Source organism: Myxine glutinosa, chromosome 9, assembly GCF_964187855.1.
Source record: "Myxine glutinosa chromosome 9, kmMyxGlut1.1, whole genome shotgun sequence".
Classification (NCBI taxonomy): domain Eukaryota; kingdom Metazoa; phylum Chordata; class Myxini; order Myxiniformes; family Myxinidae; genus Myxine; species Myxine glutinosa.
Window position 1 is genome coordinate 24,204,739 of NC_136269.1, and position 8,815 is coordinate 24,213,553.

General features: G+C 47.7%; 1 non-coding gene across 1 annotated transcript; it reads right to left on the bottom strand.

Moving 5' to 3' along the window:
- Positions 1-4,860: 4,860 nt before the first annotated feature.
- On the bottom strand, positions 4,861-5,025 carry LOC144893755 (U1 spliceosomal RNA). Its single transcript, XR_013624652.1, has one exon. It is a non-coding gene; the product is annotated as a U1 spliceosomal RNA (small nuclear RNA).
- Between the last annotated feature and the right edge of the window lie 3,790 nt (positions 5,026-8,815).

Below are 8,815 nucleotides of genomic sequence, written 5' to 3' on the forward strand. Positions count from 1 at the left end.
TGGTGGAAGCCGGGCAAAGGTGAGATCGCCTGGACGGAGCAAATGTCCGTGGCGTTTGCGGGCGCAAAGCTGGCCTTGGCCAACGCCACCATGCTGGCGCACCCGGTGCCCGATGCACCAATCGCCCTCACCACCGATACGTCGGACTACGCGGTGGGCGCGGTGCACGAGCAGTGGGTGGGTGGTGCTTGGCAGCTACTGGCGTTTTTTAGCCGGCAGCTCCGCCCGCACGAACGCCGGTACAGCACCTTCGACCGCGAGCTGCTCGGGCTCCACCTGGCGGTCCGACACTTCCGCCATCTTCTCGAGGGCCGCCCGTTCACGGCCTTCGTCGATCACAAGCCCCTTGTTTTCGCGATGGCCAAGGTCGCCGAGCCATGGTCGGCCCGGCAGCAACGTCACCTCTCTGCCGTGTCCGAGTACACGACGGACATCCGTCACGTCGCGGGTAAGGACAACCCTGTGGCGGATTGCCTTTGCCGGTCCGTCACACACGCGGTCCACCTCGGGATCGACTATGCCCACATGGCGGCGGACCAGACCACTGACCCTGACGTCCAGGCCTTGCGGACCGCCATCACGGGCCTCCGTGTCACCGAGGTGCCGTTCGACGTCGCGGGCACTGCCCTCTTGTGCGACGTCTCCTTCGGCCGGCCTCGCCCCATCGTGCCCGCTGGCTGGCAGCGTCCGGTTTTTGACGCCATCCACGGCCTGTCCCACCCGGGCACGAAGGCCTCCCAGAAGCTCGTCGCGGCGAAGTTCGTCTGGCATGGCCTCAGGTAGAACGTCCGCGACTGGGGCAGGACGTGCCTCGCGTGCCAGCGCGCGAACGTCCACCGCCACACCCAAGCCCCGTTGGCCCCGTTTACGGTGCCCGAGCGTCGGTTCGACCACGTCCACGTCGACTTGGTGGGACCTCTGCCCCCCTCGCGGGGTTTCACCCACCTCCTCACCATGGTGGACCGCACCACCCGGTGGCCGGAGGCCGTGCCATTGGCGGCGACGGCTGCGGCTGACGTCGCGCAAGCCTTCATCGCCACGTGGGTTGCTCGGTTCGGCGACCCCTCGGACATCTCGTCCGACCGCGGCCCCCAGTTCACCTCGGAGCTCTGGGGAGCAGTGGCGCAAGTGCTCGGCGTCAAGCTGCACCGCATCACGGCTTACCACCCCCAGGCCAACGGCCTGTGTGAGCACTTCCATCGCTCAATGAAGGCCGCGCTCCGGGCCAGCCTCTGCGACGGCAGCTGGGCCGACAGGCTCCCCTGGGTCCTGCTGGGCCTCAGGATGGCGCCCAAGGACGACCTGCGCGCATCCTCGGCGGAGCTGGTCTTCGGGCAACCACTGCTGGTACCAGGCGAATTTATCCCCGACTCCACGGCGCAACAGCGCTCCACCCTTCAGGAGACCGCCAGGAGGTTCGCCCCGGTGCCTATGGCACACCATGGTTGCCCGTCCTCCCACGTCGCCCCGAAGCTTCGCACGGCGGAGTACGTTTTTGTCAGGCACGACGCCTACCGGGCGCCGCTGCGGCCCACGTACGACGGGCCCTTCCGCATGCTGGAGACCGGGGACAAGCATTTCACTGTGGACATCGGCGGTACTCCAGATCGTATCTCCGTGGACCGCCTCAAGCCAGCCCACCTCGATCTGGACCACCCCCCGCAAGCGGCTCTGCCTCCGCGTCGAGGCCGCCCCCCGGCGGGCAGACCCACGGCACCCCCCAGCCCCGCTACCCCCCAGCCCTGCACGCATCGCCAGAGGGCGTTTCGGCCGGGTCATCCGGCTTCCCCGCAAGCTCACCCTTCAGGTGCGCGGGAATTCTGGGGGGGGCGCGTGTGGCGGACACAATGTCAGTGGGCAATAATTCCGCGCACAAGTGTCCGGGCGTGGAAGCGCAGCTCGGGCCACGCCCAGAGCAAAGGCGTGGCCTCGGGACATATATGCGGGCTCCAAAGTCGAGCCCGCCCAGTGCTTACGTGCGAGCTGTTAATAAAGTGTTTCAGTTTATACAACGCGTTGTGGCCTACCTTCTTGGCAAACGAATTGTGTGTGCACAGCACCACACTGTTTAGATTTTGATGACTTGCGTGTGATATGATTCAACGGATGTTTATATGAATCGTTTAAAATAAAAAAAGCCTTCAATTTCTGATATTTTTGCCATCGCCATATGCAGATTCGCCACGAACCCACGATCGATGTTTCTCCAAACCCCGTTTGTTTGCGAACAGGTACGTTTTTCATGGAAGTCCTTCACGAACTTGCTGTCCATGTCTGACGTGCGACTGAAGGTGCTACAGGAATGTGGAATTTATTGGTTTCATGCTTTAGCATTCACCTTATCTGCATTGCCTGTTTGCTTCTGGCCTCCCACTCGTGCGGAGCACGGGTATTTCTCGAGTCGTGGTAATAAGATTTTTACCTCACATGACCTCCGACCTTTGAGCTCATGACGAAAAAATATAATCAGTTGGTTCATCTTTATCTCATTACACATTCCTGTACAAGTTTGATTTGGATCCCTTCAACACGTTCTCAACTTATCGCCGTAATAAAAACCTGTCATGGGCGGACAGATGGACAACCCGAAAACATGCATCCGGCGACTGCGTTGGTGGAGGCACAAAGATTCCAGGAACCGGATCTTCACCAAAATCAAATGCTTTCGTCTTTGTCGCACACCCAACCTGTCCACCTCGTTTTGAGATATCCAGTATACAGACAGAGAGGAGTGAAAACAGCCTCCGTCAGGTGGAGGTAATGACGTCACAAGGAAACTTGCAGTCAGATGTTCTGAACATCCCTTGTACTGAAAAGTCATTTTGAATGAACGACAACAATCCTTCAACAACTATTACTACTTACTAGCGGGGTCACCCGTGGGATTCCCACGGGTGACCCCGCAAGTTTGCATTGACGTTCGTCGATGGACTCGTTCGCCCGTCTCATTCGTTTTCTTGCTACATCCTGTTCAAGTCTGCGTTCTTCATCGATCGTCTCATTCATTTTGGAAATAGAAGTTTCCACGCAGCGCATGAATTGTCACGATCCTCAAGAGGAATTTGTCTCGTAATCATCAAATGATAAATGGCAAGTAAATTACATTGTGAAAATTTAATATTTCAAATAGACCTATTTAAAGTGTATGCGCAAATAACTAATAAATAAAAAAACGAAGAAATATGTCTCGGTAATTTCCTGAACTCGGTAATTTCTCGGTAATTTTACTTCCGGCTAAAAATGTTGAATGAAATAAAAACGAAGAAATATATGTCGTTTTGTGACGACTGTCATCAAAGGTAAACGGTGAATTCACTCGGTTTATTCGGTTCGGCTCGGTTTAAAGAAAAAGCGATAATGTCGAAATGTTGACGTCTGTGTCATGTTGGGCGGTGTATGATACTTGTTGGCTGTTGGGCGGTGATATGGTGTATTTTTAAAAATATATCTCTGCGTTTTCCCGCGTTGCTGACACCGAGTCTAAAACCATGATGGTGAGTTATATTGGAGATAAAGGCGTGAGAGAGACTCAATGGCCTTGAAGTTACAGGCATTTGAGAATTCATTTCGTTCTATAAACGGCAACTTTCATCGGATTTTCTTCTCTTTTTTTTTCAACCGAGTCTAAAACTATGTTAGCGACTGTGAAAAATGAAATGATATATCGAATTTAAAATAGATATCGACACATTGCCGTCGGTGTCATGTTGGGCGGTGTATGATACACCATGACGCGATTTTAAAAAATATATCTCTGCATTTTCCCGCGTGTGTGGAATGTTTGTGGAAAATTAAAGATTTCAAATAAACCTATTTAAAGTGTATGCGCACATAACTAATAAAAAAAACGAAGAAATATCTCGGTAATTTCCTGAAACATATTTTACTTCCGGCTAATATGTTGAATGAAATAAAAACGAAGAAATATATGTCGGCATCATTGTTGACGTTTTTGTGACGACTGTCATCAAACGAAATAGTAATATATCATAACGGAAAAGCAAAAGCGAATTTTTAATATATATCGACACATTGCCGGCGGTGTCATGTTGGGCGGTGTATGATACACCATGACGCGATTTTAAAAAATATATCTCTGCATTTTCCCGCGTGTGTGGATTGTTCTCAATTATTGCTGACACCGAGTCTAAAAGTAAAACCATCGATAAAAATGAAATCATATGGTGAGTTAGATTGGAGATAAAGGCGTGAGGGAGACTCAATGGCCTTGAAGTTACAGGCCTTTGAGAATTCATTTCGTTCTATAAACGGCAACTTTCATCGGATTTTCTTCCCGTTTTTTTTCAACCGAGTCTAAAACTATGTTAGCGACTGTGAAAAATGAAATGATTTATCGAATTTGATTTGAAATAAAACTGGGGGAGAGCAAGACACCACGGGCCTACAAAACAGGACTCAAAGCTATGCGAGTTAATAAAATGGTGGATATTTGTTTATAGCCACTCCCAGAATGGGTGGAGCTATGGGTGGAGCTACTCTGCAAACCGAGTAAGCCACACCCCGGACAGACACCCAACAGATAGACAGACAGACAGACAGAATCATCTACGGCTATTATAATATAGACTACTTATACATGCTTGCGTTGTGATAACGCACGCACTGATCTTTCGCTTACGCACGCACGTACGCACGGAGGGGGAAACCATAGTCTCCCTTTCGCTCTGCGGTGCGACGGGGGATAACAATCCTTCAACTTACCACTTGAACATTTTTGTCTTGTGATAACAACAACGACATGTTTCATCTGTTTTTAGTTCAACAATCAGGGGATCGCGCGAACGCAGTCCCCCACTACCACAAATTGTACAGTCGAGTTTCCCACATTTGGGGAAATCGCAAGGGTCAACCCACCCGGCAGTCCCCCACTACCACAAATTGTACAGTCGAGTTTCCCACATTTGGGGAAATCGCAAGGGTCAACCCACCCGGAGTGCAATGGGTGGACCTCGCCCTGAGAACACCACCTTAATGATCATGGTATTTCTCCTGTCAGGTAAGTATGAGTTGTTTACCCCACGGTCTCCCTTGTCCTAGTGCGAGCACCGCCTTACTTTACCAGGACGTATTCAACACTTTTCCCTGAATATCTATTCAAATGGTGAATTTTGCACGATATTTGTAAACAAATCCTAATTGTAATATTAGGTTCGATATTATGATTTATTTATTTGGATAATTTCTCGCTTTGCTGCTGAGATTGGAGCAGATTATAAACGATTTAGCGACTGGATGCCTTCCGAGGAAGCCGAAATGTCATGACGCTGGCCTGACGTCATGACGCTATCAAGACGTCATATCGCCGGATATTGAGTCGCGATTTTCCAACTTCCTTATTTTACCTCGTTATCTTGAAACAAAAATGTCTTTGAAGTTACTCCATCGCACATGGATCCTTGTTAGTTGATGCAACATTAAATCGAGTCGATTAAGGGGAAAGGTTTTCATCTTTCTGTTTGAGTTTGCGAATGGGATTGTGTTTGCTGGGATTGTGTTTGCTGGGATTGTGTTTGCTGGGATTGTGTTTGCTGGGATTGTCTTTGCTGGGATTGTGTTTGCTGGGATTGTGTTTGCTGGTATTGTGTTTGCTGGGATTGTGTTTGCTGGGATTGTGTTTGCTGGGATTGTGTTTGCTGGGATTGTGTTTGCTGGGATTGTGTTTGCTGGGATTGTGTTTGCTGGGATTGTGTTTGCTGGGATTGTGTTTGCTGGGATTGTGTTTGCTGGGATTGTGTTTGCTGGGATTGTGTTTGCTGGGATTGTGTTTGCTGGGATTGTGTTTGCTGGGATTGTGTTTGCTGGGATTGTGTTTGCTGGGATTGTGTTTGCTGGGATTGTGTTTGCTGGGATTGTGTTTGCTGGGATTGTGTTTGCTGGGATTGTGTTTGCTGGGATTGTGTTTGCTGGGATTGTGTTTGCTGGGATTGTGTTTGCTGGGATTGTGTTTGCTGGGATTGTGTTTGCTGGGATTGTGTTTGCTGGGATTGTGTTTGCTGGGATTGTGTTTGCTGGGATTGTGTTTGCTGGGATTGTGTTTGCTGGGATTGTGTTTGCTGGGATTGTGTTTGCTGGGATTGTGTTTGCTGGGATTGTGTTTACTGGGATTGTGTTTGCTGGGATTGTGTTTGCTGGGATTGTGTTTGCTGGGATTGTGTTTGCTGGGATTGTGTTTGCTGGGATTGTGTTTGCTGGGATTGTGTTTGCTGGGATTGTGTTTGCTGGGATTGTGTTTGCTGGGATTGTGTTTGCTGGGATTGTGTTTGCTGGGATTGTGTTTGCTGGGATTGTGTTTGCTTGGATTGTGTTTGCTGGGATTGTGTTTGCTGGGATTGTGTTTGCTGGGATTGTGTTTACTGGGATTGTGTTTGCTGGGATTGTGTTTGCTGGGATTGTGTTTGCTGGGATTGTGTTTGCTGGGATTGTGTTTGCTGGGATTGTGTTTGCTGGGATTGTGTTTGCTGGGATTGTGTTTGCTAGGATTGTGTTTGCTAGGATTGTGTTTGCTGGGATTGTGTTTGCTGGGATTGTGTTTGCTGGGATTGTGTTTGCTAGGATTGTGTTTGCTGGGATTGTGTTTGCTAGGATTGTGTTTGCTGGGATTGTGTTTGCTAGGATTGTGTTGCTGGGATTGTGTTTGCGTGGTATTATAGTACGAGTGGGGTCACTCGTGGGAATCCCATGGGCATCTACGTGTGTATCATTTGTACATCTTCATTTTGTACATCTTCAGTTTTACAAAATGGTTACTGCCAATTTATCAGATCCACAAATGATGTAATCTACACAATGTATTTACTTCTGATGACATGTGAATGCATGTGCGCATTGCTTTCGTTTTTTCATTTCTGTTCCTCACAATTCCGTGTCTCTTCTTCACACAGACACATACACACATATGCAAATATATACACCTTTATACATGCACACACACATACACACACACACACACACACACACACACACACACACACACATATATATGCACATATAAACTACACATATATACATCCGCACACCCACACACACAAATATACATACACATACACGTGCACATACATACACATTTCCACACACACAAACACACTTGACATTTTAAAAGTCTGCGTTGACGTTCATCAAGCCGTTCATCGACCGTGTCGATGGGAAGGGGGGGGAGAGGGATGGAGAGGGGGGAGAGGGAGGGAGAGGGGGAAGGGAAGGGGGAAGGGGAGGGAGAGGGGGAAGGGGGGAAGGGGACGGGAAAGAGGAGGGCAGGGGGAGAAGGAGGGAAGGGGCGGGGAGGGGGGAAAGGAGAGGAGAGGAGGGAAGAGGAGGGAAGAGGAGGGGCTGGGGAGGGGAGGCAGGAGAGGAAGGGGGTTCATATATATGCTGGTGGGTGAATGTGGCATTCATCACGTTTCTGAGTTAAGTGTGATGCCAATAAGGAAGAAGAAGAAGAAGAAGCCATACTACCAAAGTCGTACACTTCCGGAATTGTTTGATTTATTTGTATTCAAATGTATGGTGATTGTTTTGTATTTATTTATGCGAATGTGTACTTATATATAACTGTCATTAATTTAAAAAGGCTTCGACACTATCGAGCGATATATATATATTTTTTTTGAAAAGAACTCCAAAAAACGATCTTTGTTTTTTTTGCCTAAAACACTCCCAGGCACTCACTGATGAACCTCTGAAAGTTTGACAAAGATCCGTTCAGCCAACTATGAGAAAAATGGCGACAGACAGACAGACATCTCTCTTACAGGTACAGTAGACTGTAGAGTATCGAGATATATCTATATTATAATAGCCGTAGATGATTCTGTCTGTCTGTCTGTCTATCTGTTGGGTGTCTGTCCGGGGTGTGGCTTACTCGGTTTGCAGAGTAGCTCCACCCATAGCTCCACCCATTCTGGGAGTGGCTATAAACAAATATCCACCATTTTATTAACTCGCATAGCTTTGAGTCCTGTTTTGTAGGCCCGTGGTGTCTTGCTCTCCCCCAGTTTTATTTCAAATCAAATTCGATAAATCATTTCATTTTTCTCAGTCGCTAACATAGTTTTAGACTCGGTTGAAAAAAAACGGGAAGAAAATCCGATGAAAGTTGCCGTTTATAGAACGAAATGAATTCTCAAAGGCCTGTAACTTCAAGGCCATTGAGTCTCTCTCACGCCTTTATCTCCAATCTAACTCACCATATGATTTCATTTTTATCGATGGTTTTACTTTTAGACTCGGTGTCAGCAATAATTGAGAACAATCCACACACGCGGGAAAATGCAGAGATATATTTTTTTAAATCGCGTCATGGTGTATCATACACCGCCCAACATGACACCGCCGGCAATGTGTCGATATATATTAAAAATTCGCTTTTGCTTTTCCGTTATGATATATTACTATTTCGTTTGATGACAGTCGTCACAAAAACGTCAACAATGATGCCGACATATATTTCTTCGTTTTTATTTCATTCAACATATTAGCCGGAAGTAAAATATGTTTCAGGAAATTACCGAGAGATATTTCTTCGTTTTTTTTATTAGTTATGTGCGCATACACTTTAAATAGGTTTATTTGAAATCTTTAATTTTCCACAAACATTCCACACACGCGGGAAAATGCAGAGATATATTTTTTAAAATCGCGTCATGGTGTATCATACACCGCCCAACATGACACCGACGGCAATGTGTCGATATCTATTTTAAATTCGATATATCATTTCATTTTTCACAGTCGCTAACATAGTTTTAGACTCGGTTGAAAAAAAACGAGAAGAAAATCCGATGAAAGTTGCCGTTTA